This window comes from Spinacia oleracea, chromosome 6 (assembly GCF_020520425.1).
Source record: "Spinacia oleracea cultivar Varoflay chromosome 6, BTI_SOV_V1, whole genome shotgun sequence".
NCBI classification, from domain to species: domain Eukaryota; kingdom Viridiplantae; phylum Streptophyta; class Magnoliopsida; order Caryophyllales; family Amaranthaceae; genus Spinacia; species Spinacia oleracea.
Window position 1 is genome coordinate 65486498 of NC_079492.1, and position 18563 is coordinate 65505060.

Here is an 18563-nt window from a genome sequence, read left to right on the forward strand (position 1 = left end):
GTGTACTTTAGTTTATCACGGAAATCATATCAATTTCAGGCATGTTAACTTTCAGGGTTTAGTCCATTACATTTCAACTCAAAACCCAGTCATCCAACTTCGGTTCGGGATTAGGTCAATTTCTCCAGGTCTAGTCGGGTTGGTACCCTATCACGGAGTATTGAATACCATATCTTAACATTACATTTTGTCAGAATCGGAAATATTAACGGAAACGTAAATATTGTTCGAATCGGAAACGAATTGGAAGCTCGACGAGCAACAGACCGACAAGCGAGCCAGCCCATCACTCGAAGAGCATGGCCCGCGAGCTCGACGAGCCAGCGCCATCACCGAGCACGAAGCCCAACGCCTAGCAAAGGCAGCTAGGCTTGCAATGGGCCGACGACAAGCAGCGATGGGCTAAGCCCAAGAGTGGCCTGCAGCGCGCCAAGCAGTGTGGCTTGCAAGGAAACGTGGGCGGCAAGCATGGCTTGCGTGCCAAGGCCCATTTCCCACACGCTTTACTTAGGCGTCAAGTTACTTGGGCCATAAGAAAGTTGTTTTCCTAATCCTACAATAATTGGACTTCTAGGTATTTAATTATTCCTAATAGAAATAGGTAACTAGAATCCTAATAGGTTTAGTTTTTCATTCCTAGTAGGATTACAAATCTTTATTTTCCACCCTATAAATATGTGGTTCATGATCACAATTTATACAGTACATACAATATATTAAACTAGTCTTATATGCACGCGATGCGTGCGAGATAATATCAGAATATTAACAAAATGCTGAGAATTTAGATAAATTGCATAAAGTTTTACGAAATCCAAACTTTGACTGACATGTATTAGTGGAAAAGATCAATAGAGCAAAATCCCTAAATCAAAAAAAAATCATTAAGCCAAGAATATTATTTTTTAAAATCCGTTTGGTTTGACAGAACTGCTACTTTTGGTTAGTTTGAGAACATGTAAACTGATAAGTAAGGAAAATACAGAGTATAAGAGTAACAAATTAAGAAAATTTAGTCATCCCAATTAATCACATGCTTGATTTTCTGATGAGCACAACCAGCTCATCTACTATTTCAGAGAGGACTGAAGATGACTTTCAGCTCTCTGGTACGGAGATGATACAACCATGATATTGAAGCAATCTGGACTTCTGGAGACATTTGTTGTCTTAGTTACTTCTTCAGGCCCCATCTATTGCAATAATAGGCCAAACTTACTTGAACCCCAACGATCCCGGCCAACAATTCGTATAGTGATGAGTGTTTTGGTTACGATTTGGTCTCATTTTCCCCTATCATTTTGACAACCCATGCAACCTGGTTTTGCTTCATAAAGAGGGTCGATATTATCAATCGTACCTCAATCCCTAGAAATAGAGGGACTTTTCGAATAAACTTCATAATAAGTTTCTACAGATGCTCCTGTTTCAGTTAAAAGTAGCAGTCAGAAAAAAATCTACAAAACTTTAATGAGCATTATTAATCAATTCGACAAATTAATTCATCAACTAAATTAATTAAAAAATTTAGAAAATTAATTCAAAAACTAATTAAAAAATTTAGAAAATTAATTAAACCTTAGGGACCTACATCAATATAACCAGTTTAAAGTCGAAGTATAAGGTTGCCTCTTAACAGTATGCAGTATTTCCAGCTCTTCCAATGTTGAGAATTATGAGTTTGATAGTCGTGAGTTCTAACTTCTAACACATTTTGACACTCAAAAAAAATACCGCCTTTGGCCTCCCCCCACCCTCCCAACTCCTGTGATATATAAGGTCTTGCTACTAATCATGGTAATATTGAATCAACCAGACCATATGCTAAAATTTAGACAATGCTAATTCATAGTTTACATAAAATAGAGCACCAACCTAACACCTGACTTCTTCCCCAATTGATCAACATTTAAACCATCAACTCAATTGCTCAACATTAAACCATCAACTCAATACCATTGCATAAGTAAATCGAAACTTTTGCAACAAATTCTGGATTTTCCGGATGTCACATCTGTTTCACGACACCATTCTTAGCAAACATTGCAATGGAATTTATTAAATTCTTAATAAATTTAAGGAAATTTTGTGTTTTACCACCTAAAAAAATCTGAATTTGTGTTTTACCACCTAAAATTCTCAAACTTTTAGATTACCACCTAAAAATATAAATAAAAATTCATTTTACCACCTTTTAACGGTAAGTTAACAGGCAAAGCTAACGACAATGTTCGTGATGCCCACAAATTAAGCTTCTCTTTACCCAAATTATGTGATTATCTTTTTTACTCTTTCTCATTCAATTTTTCACCTTCTTATTTACTGTTCTTAAATTCTCACCACCCATTTTTGCACTTCAAATCTCCAAATTAATCAAATTACAAACTTATATTATACAACATGCTTAAAACATTGTGGAATTTTATAAGGGATATGCTATACTAACCGTTGAAGTGGGTTCAATAACAATTTCGTTAACTTTACTATTAAAAGGTGGTAAAACGAATTTTTTTCACTTTTTTTAGGTGGTAAAATAAAAGTTTGAGATTTTTAGGTGGTAAAACACAAATTTGGATTTTTTATAGGTGGTAAATCACAAAAAATCCTAAATTTAATGGCATTATCCAAAACAAATAAAAAAAAAACCATGCCCAAAATACATAGCAAATAATAATTCATCACCCACATTAACCTACTATTTGAATAACCAACACAATCCAACCTATCATTTGAATATCATTCAAAGATTATAGAAGAAATCAATTAATGGATCCAAATGAAACAAATCCCAGGACTTTTTAAGCGTGTAAAATACATTTCTAATCATAAAGCTGGAAAGTCACTAAGTCAGTAAAAACAAATAATCAATCACATCAAATTAAACAATGCAGTTGAGTAGTTGAGAGATCAACCATCAAAATCAAACAAATTCGATTACTATCTAGTCATATACTCCCTCCGTCCCGGAATACTCGACCCGGTTTGACCGGCACAGAGTTTAAGGGACTTGAATTGACTTATTTAATTTAATAGGTAGTAGTTGATAGTGAGATATTATTTTAATGTAGTTAGTGGGAGGTGGGTAAGAGATGGGGTTGGGAGAGAGTAGGGGTTGAATTTTTAATTATTTTTTGTATGGAGTAGGGGGTAGGTGGGTTAATAGGGGTGGAGTGAGAAATAATATAATATTGTTAGAATATTTCCATTTTTAGAAACATGTCAAGTATTAAGGGACGGCTCAATAAGGAAAACAGGTCAAGTATTCCGAGACGGAGGGAGTAACTCTAAAAATAGCACCTAGAACCCAAAATGATACTCAATTCCTTCCACCATTTCCATTGATTATTGCTACCCAATACCTCAAATCAAACTCTCTCTAATTGACCCTCATTTCCTGATCATAACCCAAGTTAATGCTACATTATGATTCATATTGGTGTAAAGAACAACCTCCTTTTGATGATTCGACATGTGCAAGAACAATTCTCATATCTCTAACCTCAAATTTTTCATTCAACTCTAAGAACCTATAAAAAAAAGGTCATTTTCCCAAAAGATTACTTTAAATTAATCAAACCTAGTCACAAATATCATCAAGAATCTAATCATATACGCCAAATTTCACCTAACCTAATCACAAACACCAAAATATCAGTTTCCTTGTTCTGCAGTGTCACTGTATGGGTCAGATCCATCTCTCAAGTCTCTTCATTCTACGGGACTTACCCGTAGTGCAGCTCCTATTATAACTCAGGTATAAATTATGATCCCATAATCACCAAAATACACAGTTCTAACAATATTGTCATCCAAGTAAAATCCAACCATCAAATAAATACTGCATTTTAACCACAGTCAAACATCAACCCATAAAATATCATATAAACCTAAAATAACATGAATTAAATTAATTCTAACCATTAATAAGAAATGGAAGCCATTGAATTGAAAAGAATAAGGTAATAAGGGGAAGTACCTTCAAAGAAGAAAGAGAAATGACTAATTTTCTTTATGTCATGTGTCAAAATTTGGTGTATATACAGTAAGGGAAATGACTAATTTTCTTAGGGTGTGTAACTTCGAGCGGACTGTATATCGAGCTATGATCAATGCTTTTACTGGGTCTATGTTGACCTATTCTACGAAACATAAAATATGAGCTGGTCGCCGCTGAAGGTCACATGTCCTTAAGATTAGACATTTAGACAGAATCGACTTACACTTGCAACAACTGATCATTCTCAATGTACACCAAGGGCTGTGCGCTGAGGCAAAAGAATGGTCTCCATAAAAATTTATATTGCGTAGGTACAAAATGTCTTCAACTCAAAGTCAAACAGCGGCACACACAGCACCTGAAACAATTCAAAGATTTAGGTTAAGCACACCCTCCACTTTTATAAGGACTCTTCGGTTAATATTGAAAAAACAAATTTCTCTTATGACAATGGTCTATCAAAACAAATAGAATAACATGCTAATAGGCACAGTATTCAGAAAGCATACACCAGCGGGCAACGAATAAAAAGAAACTCGATAAAGGTATGAACTTTCAATCTATAACCGTCAAGAACATGATAAAAATTGAAAATTTAAGCATAATTCATGGCCAAGTACACTTTGTATAGGCTGTCATCATTTGCAGAAGCAGGACTACAGTCCTCAAGATCGAGATACTCCAAAAACAGTTATGCAGAAATTTATCTTATTAAAATCATGTTATCCATCAACAATCAAATTGACAGCATCCCTAAACAATCAAATCGCATTGACAGTTTCTATAATTACTCATAGGTAAGTTTGATTAAGCAATCAAATTAACAGTTTCTGTAACAAATCCTATAATTATGTACAATCAATATACTGATTGTCAATTTGATTAAGCTCTTTAATGAAAATCCAGTAATTATGTACAATCAAATTGACAGCATTCCCAAACAATCAAACAGAAACAGTTGCACTACCAAACAATGATAAAATTTACCAAATTTTAACAGAAACCCATAAATCGGATGATGAAAAACCCTAATCGATCTTCATCAAATAAAATCAGCAAAAGATGCTAAATACCAAAAATCAACAATCAATTTCCAATTATGTATATCAAACCCCATAACTGGGATGACTTTTTCAAAAAAAAAAATTCCAAAAAACACAGAATAAATGAAAATTACCAAGACTTTATGGTGCGCATCGGTGAATCGTCGGTGGTATCATCGTCGAAGTCGTCCTCGGGGAGGGGGTATCTTGGTGGCGGCGGCGGCAGAGGAAGAAGGCAATTTCTTGGAGGAAGCTAAGGCGGGCGGTGGTACCTGGTGTCATCGGCGGAAGAAGAAGGGGGTTTCCATCTGAATTGGCTCCGCTCCTAAGGTTCGGGTGATTAGAGGAGATCAGATGGAAAGCGGAGAGGATGAGAGAGATAGTTGATGGAGTTGAGAGAGAAGGTGCCCGATCATAGGGTTTGGAAGGGAGGTTTAGGGTTTAACTGTATAGGGTATTTGTTAGGTTATGATACATATGACAAAACATAAATCATGCGAAAACCTTAATGCCAGGAAACATATTATTTACACATAATCATTTAGCATAGTTTAGATGTATACACTTTGTAGCGTGCCCTCCCTAGCTGCGCCTGAACCGAACAAGAACAAGTCTTTAGGACTCCAAGTGTCGTCCCTCCGTAGATAGTCCACAACACGTTTGGATCCGCCTTAAGCTTGACCAACTAGAATCGCCCTTAAGGTTCTAGGAATTTTTGGCAAATAGGCTACAAGTGTTTGGCTGATTTTTTTGCTCCAAAATCTTAGCTTTGAATACTTCAATTGATTGTATAAATCTGTGACCCTAGGCACCTATTTATAGAGTTTATGGAAAGGACTTATAATCCTATTAGAATACTAGTTTATTTAATTATAATCCTGCTAGGACTCTAATTAAATAATCTTTATCTATTAGGATTAGATTTAATCATATGACGAATCCCGGTAGCCTTAGGATTCAAGTAACACACACGAGTGGCGCACAAGCACCGCACGCAGGCCTTACGGCCCACGCACAGCGCAAGGCCCAGCTCGCCGCTGCCTTTGATCCGCGCGCGCCCAAGGCCTTGGCTGGGCTTGGCCTTCGCGTTGGGCCTGGTCGAGGCTTTGGCGTGTGTTTGCGCTTTGGCTTGCTGGGCGATGGCCCGGCTTCGTGCTGGGCCTTCGTCTGGCAGGCCTCGTCGATGCTAATTCGTACGATACGCTTCCGATTAAATTCTCGATTTCGGAATTCATTTCCGATACGAACAATTTTTAATATTTCCGATTCCGGAATTAATTTTCATTTCGAACAAATATTTAATATTTCCGTTTCCGGAATTATTTTCCGATTTCGATAATATTTCCGATTCTGAAAATATTTTCGTTTCCAGCAATATTTCCGATTCCGGTAATATTTCCATTTCCAATAATATTTTCCGATACGTACCATGTTTCCGTTTCCGGCAACATCTATGACTTGGATAATATTTATATTTCCGATACGATCCATATTTCCGTTTCCGGCAATATCATCGTTTCCGGAGTATTCACTTACTTGCCTTTGACGATCTCAGCTCCCACTGAAACCAAGATCCGTCGATTCTGAATATCCATAGATGGAGTAATTAATGCAATTAAATACTTGATCCGTTTACGTATTATTTGTGTGACCCTACGGGTTCAGTCAAGAGTAAGTTGTGGATTAATATCATTAATTCCACTTGAACTGAAGCGGCCTCTAGCTAGGCATTCAGCTCACTTGATCTCACTGAATTATTAACTTGTTTAATTAATACTGAACCACATTTATTAGACTTATCAGTAAATGAAAACTTGGACCAAGGGCATTATTCCCTTCAGTCTCCCACTTGTCCTTAGGGACAAGTGTGCATTTCCTAATTCCTTTGTCGCTCGATGCTTGCTCTTGAACATAAGGTAAGAGATGTCATCCTTATTACGTCCAGAGGTGTTTCCAGGTTTCAGAGTTCAAATGATCAAATAAACAGATAATCATAGCCTATGATTCATCTGAGCACGGCCATGCATTTTACAGTTTCTTTCTCTCCGAGTGGCCTTGTACAACTTTTAAGCATCTCATCCCGATTTATGGGAGGACAATCCCAATCTTGCGATCTTGAGATTAGACTTCGTTTGATAGGTGATTACCTGAGCGTTGCCTTTATAGCCTCCTTTTACGGTGCGACGGTTGGTCAACGTCAAAGTAAGCAGTTCTCAAACAAGTAATCTCAAATCACTCAGGTATTGAGGATTTAGTGTCTAATAATTTTAATGAAATTTACTTATGACAGATTTTCATCTCTTACAGTAAAGTTTCATAGGTCTGTCCGATACTAGTCTTCCCAAAGTAAATATCTATGCAAATGATTACGACATTGCCATGTCCACATAGTTCAAGAAACAGAACTACTAGTCATCTTGCATTCTAGTCGTCTAACGTTTTCTATGCGACCATCTTTATAGAAAACTCCGACCAGGGACCATTTTCAACTTTTGACATTCAAGTTCACTTGATAGACATTTCTTAGTCACCGGAGTGGTCCTGACAGTCTATCTTGAATATTTCGTCAAATTGAAGGGACTCATCATTTAATAAACCACAAATTAAATGGAAAATGAATTCTATTCATTTATTGTGGATGATTAAACAATAATGTTTTACAAAGTATTAAACTCTAAAACTTCAAAACATTAAACAAGGACATCAAAGCCATTCTCCAATATGCTTGATTCCCATAGCTACAGTATGCGAGTTGTACTTCGCCTGCGGCAGAGGTTTAGTCAATGGATCTGATATGTTGTCATCAGTTCCAATCTTTCTTATCTCAACTTCTTTTCTTTCAACGAACTCTCGTAGAAGTTGAAATCTACGAAGTACATGCTTGACTCTTTGGTGGTGTCTAGGCTCCTTTGCCTGTGCAATAGCTCCGTTATTATCACAATACAGGGCTATTGGTCCTTTAATGGAGGGGACTACACCAAGTTCACCTATGAACTTCCTAAGCCATATAGCTTCCTTTGCTGCTTCATGTGCAGCAATGTACTCCGCTTCAGTTGTAGAATCCGCAATGGTGCTTTTCTTAGCACTTTTCCAGCTTACTGCACCTCCGTTGAGGCAGAAGACAAACCCAGACTGTGATCTGAAATCATCTTTGTCAGTTTGGAAACTTGCGTTCGTATAGCCTTTAACAATTAATTCATCATCTCCACCATAGACCAGGAAGTTATCTTTGTGCCTTTTCAGGTACTTCAGAATATTTTTGGCAGCAGTCCAATGTGCCTCTCCTGGGTCTGACTGGTATCTGCTCGTAGCACTGAGTGCGTACGCAACATCTGGGCGTGTACATATCATAGCATACATTATTGAACCAATCAATGATGCGTATGGAATCCCATTCATTCGTCTACGCTCATCAAGTGTTTTTGGGCACTGAGTCTTGCTTAGAGTCATTCCATAAGACATGGGTAGGTAGCCTAGCTTGGAGTCTGCCATCTTGAACCTTTCAAGCACCTTATTGATATAAGTGCTTTGACTAAGTCCAATCATCTTCTCAGATCTATCTCTGTAAATCTTGATGCCCAATATGTACTGTGCTTCTCCTAGATCCTTCATCGAAAAACATTTCCCAAGCCAAATCTTGACAGAGTTCAACATAGGAATGTCATTTCCGATAAGTAATATGTCGTCGACATATAATACTAGAAAAGCAATTTTTCTCCCATTGACCTTTTTGTATACACAAGATTCGTCTGCGTTCTTGATGAAACCAAAGTCACTGACTGCTTCATCAAAACGTATATTCCAGCTCCTTGATGCCTGCTTCAATTCGTAGATTGATTTCTTAAGCTTGCATACCTTTTTAGCATTCTTTGGATCCTCAAAACCCTCAGGTTGTGTCACAGTTTCTGTTAAAACGCCGTTTAAGAAAGCGGTTTTGACATCCATCTGCCATATTTCGTAATCGTAATATGCAGCGATTGCTAACATTATCCGAATAGACTTTAGCATTGCAACTGGTGAAAAGGTTTCATCGTAATCCACACCGTGGACTTGCCTGTAACCTTTTGCAACCAATCTAGCTTTGAAAACTTCAAGTTTTCCATCCTTGTCCTTTTTCAGTTTGATAACCCAATTGCTTCCTATGGTTTGGTAGCCATCTGGCAAATCGACCAAATCCCACACTTGGTTTTCTGACATGGAGTCTAATTCAGATTGCATGGCTTCTTGCCATTGCTTGGAGCTAGGGCTCATCATAGCTTGTTTGTAAGTCGCAGGTTCATCACTTTCAAGTAATAGAACATCATAGCTCTCGTTCGTCAAAATACCTAAGTACCTTTCTGGTTGAGATCTATATCTTTGCGATCTACGCGGGGTTACATCTCTAGATTGACCATGATTCTCACCAGATACTTCTAAAGATCTCTGAGTTTCATCCTGAATGTCATCCTGAGCATTCTCTAGAGTTTGTTGTTCGACTCGAATTTCTTCGAGGTCTACTTTTCTCCCACTTGTCATTTTGGAAATGTGATTCTTTTCCAAAAAGATACCATCTCGAGCAACAAACACCTTGTTCTCAGATGTATTGTAGAAGTAATACCCCTTTGTTTCCTTTGGATAGCCCACAAGGATACATTTGTCAGATTTTGGATGAAGTTTGTCTGAAGTTAATCGTTTGACGTATACTTCACATCCCAAATCTTAAGAAAAGACACATTTGGAGGCTTTCCAAACCATAACTCATACGGAGTCTTTTCAACAGCTTTAGACGGAGCTCTATTTATAGTGAGTGCAGCTGTATTTAGTGCATGTCCCCAAAACTCTATTGGAAGTTCGGCCTGACCCATCATTGATCTCACCATGTCTAGCAAGGTTCTATTCCTCCGTTCCGACACACCGTTCCATTGTGGTGTTCCAGGAGGAGTCAATTCTGATAGAATTCCACATTCTTTCAGATGGTCATCAATTTCATAGCTCAGATATTCACCGCCTCTATCAGACCGCAGTGCCTTAATCTTCTTGCCTAATTGATTCTCTACTTCACCCTGAAATTCCTTGAATTTGTCAAAGGATTCATACTTATGCTTCATTAGGTAGACATAACCATATCTACTGAAGTCATCAGTGAAAGTGATAAAGTAGCTGAAACCACCTCTAGCATTTGTACTCATTGGTCCACATACATCTGTATGGATTAAACCCAATAGTTCAGTTGCTCTTTCTCCAACTTTAGAGAAAGGTTGCTTTGTCATTTTGCCAAGTAAACATGATTCGCACTTACCATAATCCTCTAAGTCAAATGGTTCTAGAATTCCTTCCTTTTGAAGTCTTTCTATGCGTTTCAAGTTAATATGGCCTAATCGACAATGCCACAGATAGGTGAGATCTGGATCATTCTTTTTGTCCTTTTTGGTATTTATGTTATAAACTTGTTTGTCGTGATCTAATAAATAATGTCCATTGACTAATCTAGCAGATCCATAAAACATCTCTTTAAAATAAAACGAACAACTAATGTCTTTTATTAAAAAGGAAAATCCCTTAGCATCTAAGCAAGAAACAGAAATGATGTTTTTAGTAAGACTTGGAACATGGAAACACTCTTCCAGTTCCAAAACTAGCCCAGAGGGCAACGACAAATAATAAGTTCCTACAGCTAATGCAGCAATCCGTGCTCCATTTCCCACTCGTAGGTCGACTTCACCCTTGCTTAACCTTCTACTTCTTCTTAGTCCCTGTGGATTGGAACATAAGTGTGAGACACAACCTGTATCTAATACCCAAGAAGTTGAATTAGTAAGTATACAGTCTATAACGAAAATACCTGAAGATGGAACGACTGTTCCGTTCTTCTGATCTTCCTTTAGCTTTGGACATTATCTTTTGTAATGGCCTATTCCATCACAATAAAGACAGCTTGATGTGGACTTGTCCTGCTTTGATTTAGCATTGCCCTTGGACTTTCCACCTTTCTTGAAGGGTCTCCCTTTAGCCTTGAGTAAATCTTTGGCTTCACAGTCCAGTATTATCTCAGCCTTTCTGACAAGGTGAACAAATTATGCAACTGTTTCTTCTCAAGGTTCACTTTGGTATAGTTGCTTGAAGCGACCAAACCCACTGTGCAACGAATTGAGAAAGATAAAGACTGCCATCCTTTCGCTTATTGGTGTTCCTAGAAGACACAAGCGATCAAAATATGAAAGCATAAGCTCCACATGGAACCTCAGTGGGACGCCTACCCTCTGTTTAGTGCGAAGGAGCTGAACATGTGTTTCTTGGACCTCCATCCTATAACACCTGTTAGGAGAACTAACCTTTAGACCAGACATTGATTCAATCAATTCATGGACGTTTAGGTCCCTGTGCTCTGTGCTTCCACGACAGATATCCCTCAGATTCTTGATGAGCGTAAAAGGTTCGTAAGCTACAAACCTTCTAGCCCATTCATCAGGGATGTTGTTCAGCATGAGACTCATAACCTTTTTGAGATCCGCATCCCAGGCGGCAAATCTTTCAAGGGTCATGTCTCTGGCATAGTAGCTTGGCATGGGGTGTAACAGTACATACTCAAGTCCATTGAGTCTGACTATTTCAACTAGCTTAGCTTCCCATTCAAGAAAATTCGTTAGGTTCAGCTTGACCATAAGCTCAGAACCCATGATGATGTTTTGATTGTTGTTTTCCATAGTAAAAACTACAATAGAAAAAGAATAAACAAATAAATAATCATTCACAGTTTCTCTTAATAAACTTAAATTCTAGCATACATGCATAATTTAATGTTCATTAAGCATTTTATTCAAGTTATGTGTTCCGGCAGGTGTGAATAAAATGATTCCAAGATCCTAAAACCCATTGAAGAATTAAGCACATTATGTATTTAGACTCAATTCTAAAATCTTTTAGGTAAGCAAAAGTCTTTTGCTAATAGTCTAGAAACTACTCTTGGTTAATAGGTACGTCTAAGAGCTTATTAGGTAAACCTATCGATTTTGCCACGACATAAAAGGACTCCTTATTTATATCGTTGAGTTTCACCAAAACTAACATGTACTCACAATTATTTGTGTACCTTACCCCTTTAGGATCAATAAGTAACACCTCGCTGAGCGTAAAACTATTACTAGATTGATGTAAAGGTTATCCAAGTAAGTGTTATTTTGGCATGACACCTTTTAACTCAATTTTTAAGTTTGGAACTTAAGGCTCTTACTATGTTGGTTAGATTTTAAGTGAACTAAAATCCTTAATCATGCAACATAATCAAGATTCAATCTCATGCATATTTAAGACATATTTAAAAGCAATAAATAACTTAAAGCATGCATAAAATAAATGTGATCTAGTATGGCCCGACTTCATCTTGAAGCTTCAACTTCAAAGTCCGTCTTGAAAATGGATTGGAAACTCCGTCTTGAATTTCTCCGTGGGAGGCGCCATTTTCTTCAAACAGGATCAGCTATAATTGAACTAATTACAACTATTTGATGGTATGCAGACCATATTTGAATTGAAAAACGGATTTGGTGCATTAGACCAATTACATTCAAATTAATGGTACGCAGACCATATGTTCTATCCTATTTGGGCCATACTAGTCACTTCATAACCTGCAAAACAGTACATATACAATATATACCATTCACCCATTCATTATCATGAATGGCCCACATTGCTGGTTAGTAAGAACACATTGTATGCATCACATAAATATTTGCAGCAATTAATCAAGGGCACCAATAATCTACCAATTATTCAGTCCTTATTAATTCTAATAAAGTTGTTTAACCTTAAAGGATTTGTAGACCTAATCAAGAGTTTATGACTAAAATTGCTCCCACTTAAACCAATAAATTCATATGCTTTACTAATTTTAAACATAAAAATGTATTTCTAGTCTAACCGGAAACATACAAATTTAATTAAAATATAAAGCTCATATAAATTTATAATCGAATCCATTTTATTTAATTTATTTTTCAGTTAAATAAAATTTAATTAATTCAAGGTTTAATTTTAGTAAAATAATTAGTATAAATAAAATTCATAATAATTATAATATTCAAAATTAAAATCCGAGAAAACAATTTAAATTATTAATTTTAAAATTAATTAAAATTATTTCCGAACTGAAAATTTAAAATTAAAACTTAAAGGCATCAATAGTTTGCAAGACGAGGCACTTAGGCTTGCGCCCAAGCCCCATCGAGCTACGAGGCCCATGCCCCGTGCCATTGACCGTTGCACATAGCCTGCACAGCCATACGCACGTACGCCCCATGCCACGCACACACGCAGCCTCGTGTTGCGTCGTGGCTGCTGCCCCTTGGCGAGCTTGGTGCGTCGTGGCGCAGCGCATTGCTGCCCACACGCATAGTGCTTGTTGCTGTGTGTCATAGCCCTCTCCCATTGCCCTGCTCGCATGCCTAGGCCTAGATCCTTGCGTGCCGCATAGCTCGTTGCTCGCTGCATTCGTACCGCACGGGCGACGAGCTCCCTTGCTCGTCGTCGCGTGCCCGCACTATACAACACCCCTTAAGGGTTACACGTAGCTTCCATTGCTTTGTGCGTGCAACTTTTATGGGCGTTTTAATAAAAAATTTAAAATTTTTAATTTAAAATTAATGACAAATTAATAAAACATATTAATTTCATAATTTTAGGGCTAAAAATCGAAAATTTATTAATCAATTAATTTCCGATTAACATGGATTCAAATCTAGGTCATAAAAATTTAAAATTTAACATAAATTAACAATTTTTATGGTGGATTTTAATCATGGATACCTAATTAAATTATTAATTAATTATGAAAAACAAATCAATTCTAAATTATTCGAATTTCAACAAATTAATCATAATTACAAATTAGGTTGTATAATTAACAAGTCTAGGCATTCATAATTGTTAAACATATACTGTAGGTCAATCAAAAACTCAAGATTTATCAACAAGAGTCGCAAATATTTAATTTAACATCTTAAATTTACAAACTTTTGCGTTCGAAAAACTTAAACCTCCGAAAAGTCATAGTTAGACTTCGAATTTGGGAATTCTGGGTTCGGCCGAAAATTAATATTTTTGTCAAAATTTTAGAATGTCTTTTACATGCGAAATTGACACAAAAATCACTCGATTTGGTTGAGTAACGAATATTCTGCCGAAAAACTGCGTACATATAATTAAATAAACGCAATTTGCAATTAATTACGAAAACTAATCACCCCTTTTAATTCCTTGCAAATTTGTAAAATTTAACCATGTTCATGCAATTTAGATTATGGAAATAATAAGAGGCTCGTGATACCACTGTTAGATTATGATACATATGACAAAACATAAATCATGCGGAAAACCTTAATGCCAGGAAACATATTATTTACACATAATCATTTAGCATAGTTTATATGTATACACTTTGTAGCGTGCCCTCCCTAGCTGCGCCCGAACCGAATAAGAACAAGTCTTTAGGACTCCAAGTGTCGTCCCTCTGTAGATAGTCCACAGCACGTCCGGATCCCCCTTAAGGTTGACCAACTAGAATCGCCCTTAAGGTTCTAGGAATTTTCGGCTAATAGGCTACAAGTGTTTGGCTGATTTTTTGCTCCAAAATCTTACCTTTGAATACTTCAATTGATTGTATAAATCTGTGACCCTAGGCACCTATTTATAGAGTTTATGGAAAGGACTTATAATCCTATTAGAATACTAGTTTATTTAATTATAATCCTGCTAGGACTCTAATTAAATAATATTTATCTATTAGGATTAGATTTAATCATATGACGAATCTCGGTAGCCTTAGGATTCGAGTAACACACACGAGTGGCACACAAGCACCGCACGCAGGCCTTGCGGCCCACGCACAGCGCAAGGCCCAGCTCGCCGCTGCCTTGAATCCGCGCGCGCCCAAGGCCTTGGCTAGGCCTAGCCTTCGCGCTGGGCCTGGTCGAGGCTTTGGCGTGTGTTTGCGCTTTGGCTTGCTGGGCGATGGCCCGGCTTCGTGCTGGGCCTTCGTCTGGCAGGCCTCGTCCGATGCTAATTCGTACGATACGCTTCCGATTAAATTCTCGATTTCGGAATTCATTTCCGATACGAACAATATTTAATATTTCCGATTCCGGAATTAATTTCCGTTTCGAACAAATATTTAATATTTCCGTTTCCGGAATTATTTTCCGATTTCGATAATATTTCCGATTCTAACAATATTTCCGTTTCCGGCAATATTTCCGATTCCGGCAATATTTCCATTTCCAATAATATTTTCCGATACGTACCATGTTTCCGTTTCCGGCAACATCTACGACTTGGATAATATTTATATTTGCGATACGATCCATATTTCCGTTTCCGGCAATATCATCGTTTCCGGAGTATTCACTTGCTTGCCTTTGACGATCTCAGCTCCCACTGAAACCAAGATCCGTTGATTCTGAATATCCATAGATGGAGTATTTAATGCCATTAAATACTTGATTCGTTTACGTACTATTTGTGTGACCCTACGGGTTCAGTCAAGAGTAAGCTATGGATTAATTGAAGGAAATAGTGCCCTTGGTCCAAGTATGCATATAATATTAAGTCTAATAAATGCGGTTAAGTATTTATTAACAAGTTAATAATTCAGTGAGATCAAGTGAGCTGAATGCCTAGCTAGAGTCCACTTCAGTTCAAGTGGAATTAATTATATTAATCCGCAACTTACTCTTGACTGAACCCGTAGGGTCACACAAATAGTACGTAAACGGATCAAGTATTTAATGGCATTAAATACTCCATCTATGGATATTCGGAATCGACGGATCTTGGTTTCAGTGGGAGCTGAGATCGTCACAAGCAAGAAATGAATACTCCGGAAACGATGATATTACCGGAAACGGAAATATGGATCGTATCGGAAATATAAATATTATCCAAGTCGTAAATGTTTCCGGAAACGGAAACATGGTACGTATCGGAAAATATTAATGGAAATGGAAATATTGCCGGAATCGGAAATATTGCCGGAAACGGAAATATTGTCAGAATCGGAAATATTATCGGAATCGGAAAATAATTCCGGAAACGGAAATATTAAATATTTGTCCGAAACGGAAATTAATTCCGGAATCGGAAATATTAAATATTGTACGTATCGGAAATGATTTCCGGAATCGGAAATTTAATCGGAAGCGTATCGTACGAATTAGCATCGGACGAGGCTCGCTAGACGAAGGCCCAGCACGAAGCCAGGCCATCGCCCAGCAAGCCACACGCATCACCAACACACGCCAAGCCTCGACCAGCCCGGCGCAAGGCCAGGCCCAGCCAAGGCCTTGGGCGCGCGCGGACACAGGCAGCAGCATGGGCCGAGCGGTGTGCGCTCAGCGTGGGCCGCAAGGCCTGCGCGAGTGTGCGGTGCTCGTGCGATGCTCGTGTACGTGCTATACGAATCCTAAAGCTACCAGGATTCGATATATGATTAAATTCCTAATCCTAAAAGGATAAATTAATTAAATAAGAGTTCTACTAGGATTCTAGTTTAATTAATTCGTATCCTAGTAGGATTCCAGTTCCTTTTCCATACCTCTATAAATAAATGCCTAGGGTCATAATTTATAGATACAATTGAAGTATTCTAAAGGTAAGATTTTGAAGAAAAATCAGCCATACACTTGCACCTAATAGCTGAAATTCCTAAGCTACCTTAAGGGCGATTCTAGTTGGTCAAGCTTAAGGCGGATCCGGACGTGCTGTGGACTATCTACGGAGGGACGACACTTGGAGTCCTAAAGACTTGTTCTTGTTCGGTTCAGGCGCAGCTAGGGAGGGCACGCAACAAAGTGTATACATCTAAACTATGCTAAATGATTATGTGTAAATAATATGATTTCCTGGCTTTATGGTTTTTCCGCATGATTGATGTTTTGTCATATGAATCATAACCTAACAGTGGTATCACGGGCCTCTTATTATTTTCATAATCTGAATTGCATAAACATGGTTAAATTTTACAAATTTGCAAAGAATTAAAAGGGGTGATTAATTTTCGTAATTGTTAATTAATTGCAAATTGCATTTATTTTATTATATGTACGCAGTTTTTCGGCAGTTTCTTCGTTACTCATCCAAATCGAGTGATTTTTGTGTCAATTCCGCATGTAAAAGGCATTCTAAATTTTTGATAAAAAGAATATTTTTCGGCCGAACCCAAAATTCCCAAATTCGAAGCCTAACTATGACTTTTCGAAGGTTTTAGTTTTTCGAACGCAAAAGTTTGTAAATTTAAGATGTTAAATTAAGTATTTGCGATTCTTGTTGATAAATATTGAGTTTTTGATTGACCTACTGTATATGTTTAACAATTATGAATGCCTAGACTTGTTAATTATACAACCTAATTTGTAATTATGATTAATTTGTTGAAATTCGAATAATTTAGAATTGATTTGATTTTCATGATTAATTAATAATTTAATTAGGTATCCATGATTAAAATCCACCATAAAAATTGTCAATTTATGTTAAATTTTTAATTTTTATGACCTAGATTTGAATCCATGTTAATCGGAAATTAATTGATTAATAAATTTTCGATTTTTAGCCCTAAAATTATGAAATTAATATGTTTTATTAATTTGTCATTAATTTTGAATTAAAAAATTTTAAATTTTTATAAAAACGCTCATTAATGTTGCACGCACAAAGCAATGGAAGCTACGTGTTACCCTTAAGGGGTTTTGTATAGTGCGGGCACACGACGACAAGCAAGGGAGCTCGCCGCCCATGCGGTACGAATGCAGCGAGCAACGAGGCAAGGGAGCCTGTGCGTGTGTGCTGTGTGCTGTGGCGATGGGCGAAGGGCGAAGGCATGGCACAAGCAGAGGCGCGCGCGCGCTAGGGCGAGAGCTGGTCGCCCAGCGATCGCTGCTCCGCGCACCAACACGCGTGGCCTGGAGGGCTTGCTTGCGCGCGAGCGAGCGAGCACTCCCATCGTGGTTGTTGCGATGCATGCGGGCGAGCAGGCCGCGCGCAAGCGTGGCTTGGCTTGCTGCGTTTGCGCGTGGCTGCTGCTGCGATGAGCCACGGGGCTTGGGCGCAAGCCCAAGTGCTCGTCATGTTACGATTATCAAGTTTTAAATTTTAATTTGAGATTTTCAGTTCATATAATTTTAATTAATTTTAAAATTAATAATTTAAATTGTTTTCTTGGATTTTAATTTTGAATATTATAATATTATAAATTTTAATTTATTTTAATTATTTTACTAAAATTAAAAAACCTTGAATTAATTTAAGTTCGACTGAAAATAAATTAAATAAGTGGATTCAATTATAAATTTATATGAGCTTTAAATTTTAATTAAATTTGTATGTTTCCGGTTAGACTAGAAATACATTATTGAATCCTTTATGTGATAATTAAATTAGTAAAGCATATGAATTTATTGGTTTAAGTGGGAGCATTTTTAGTCATAAACTCTTGATTAGGTCTACAAATCCTTTAAGGTTAAACAACTTGATTAGAATTAATAAGGACTGAA

General features: G+C 37.3%; 1 long non-coding RNA gene across 1 annotated transcript; it reads right to left on the bottom strand.

Annotated features, from left to right (window-relative positions):
- Positions 1-866: 866 nt before the first annotated feature.
- LOC110775957 (uncharacterized) lies at positions 867-5474 on the bottom strand. Its single transcript, XR_002529922.2, has 3 exons — positions 5175-5474; positions 4221-4355; positions 867-1423 (listed from the first exon to the last, which is right to left on the bottom strand). It is a non-coding gene; the product is annotated as an uncharacterized lncRNA (long non-coding RNA).
- Positions 5475-18563: the final 13089 nt, after the last annotated feature.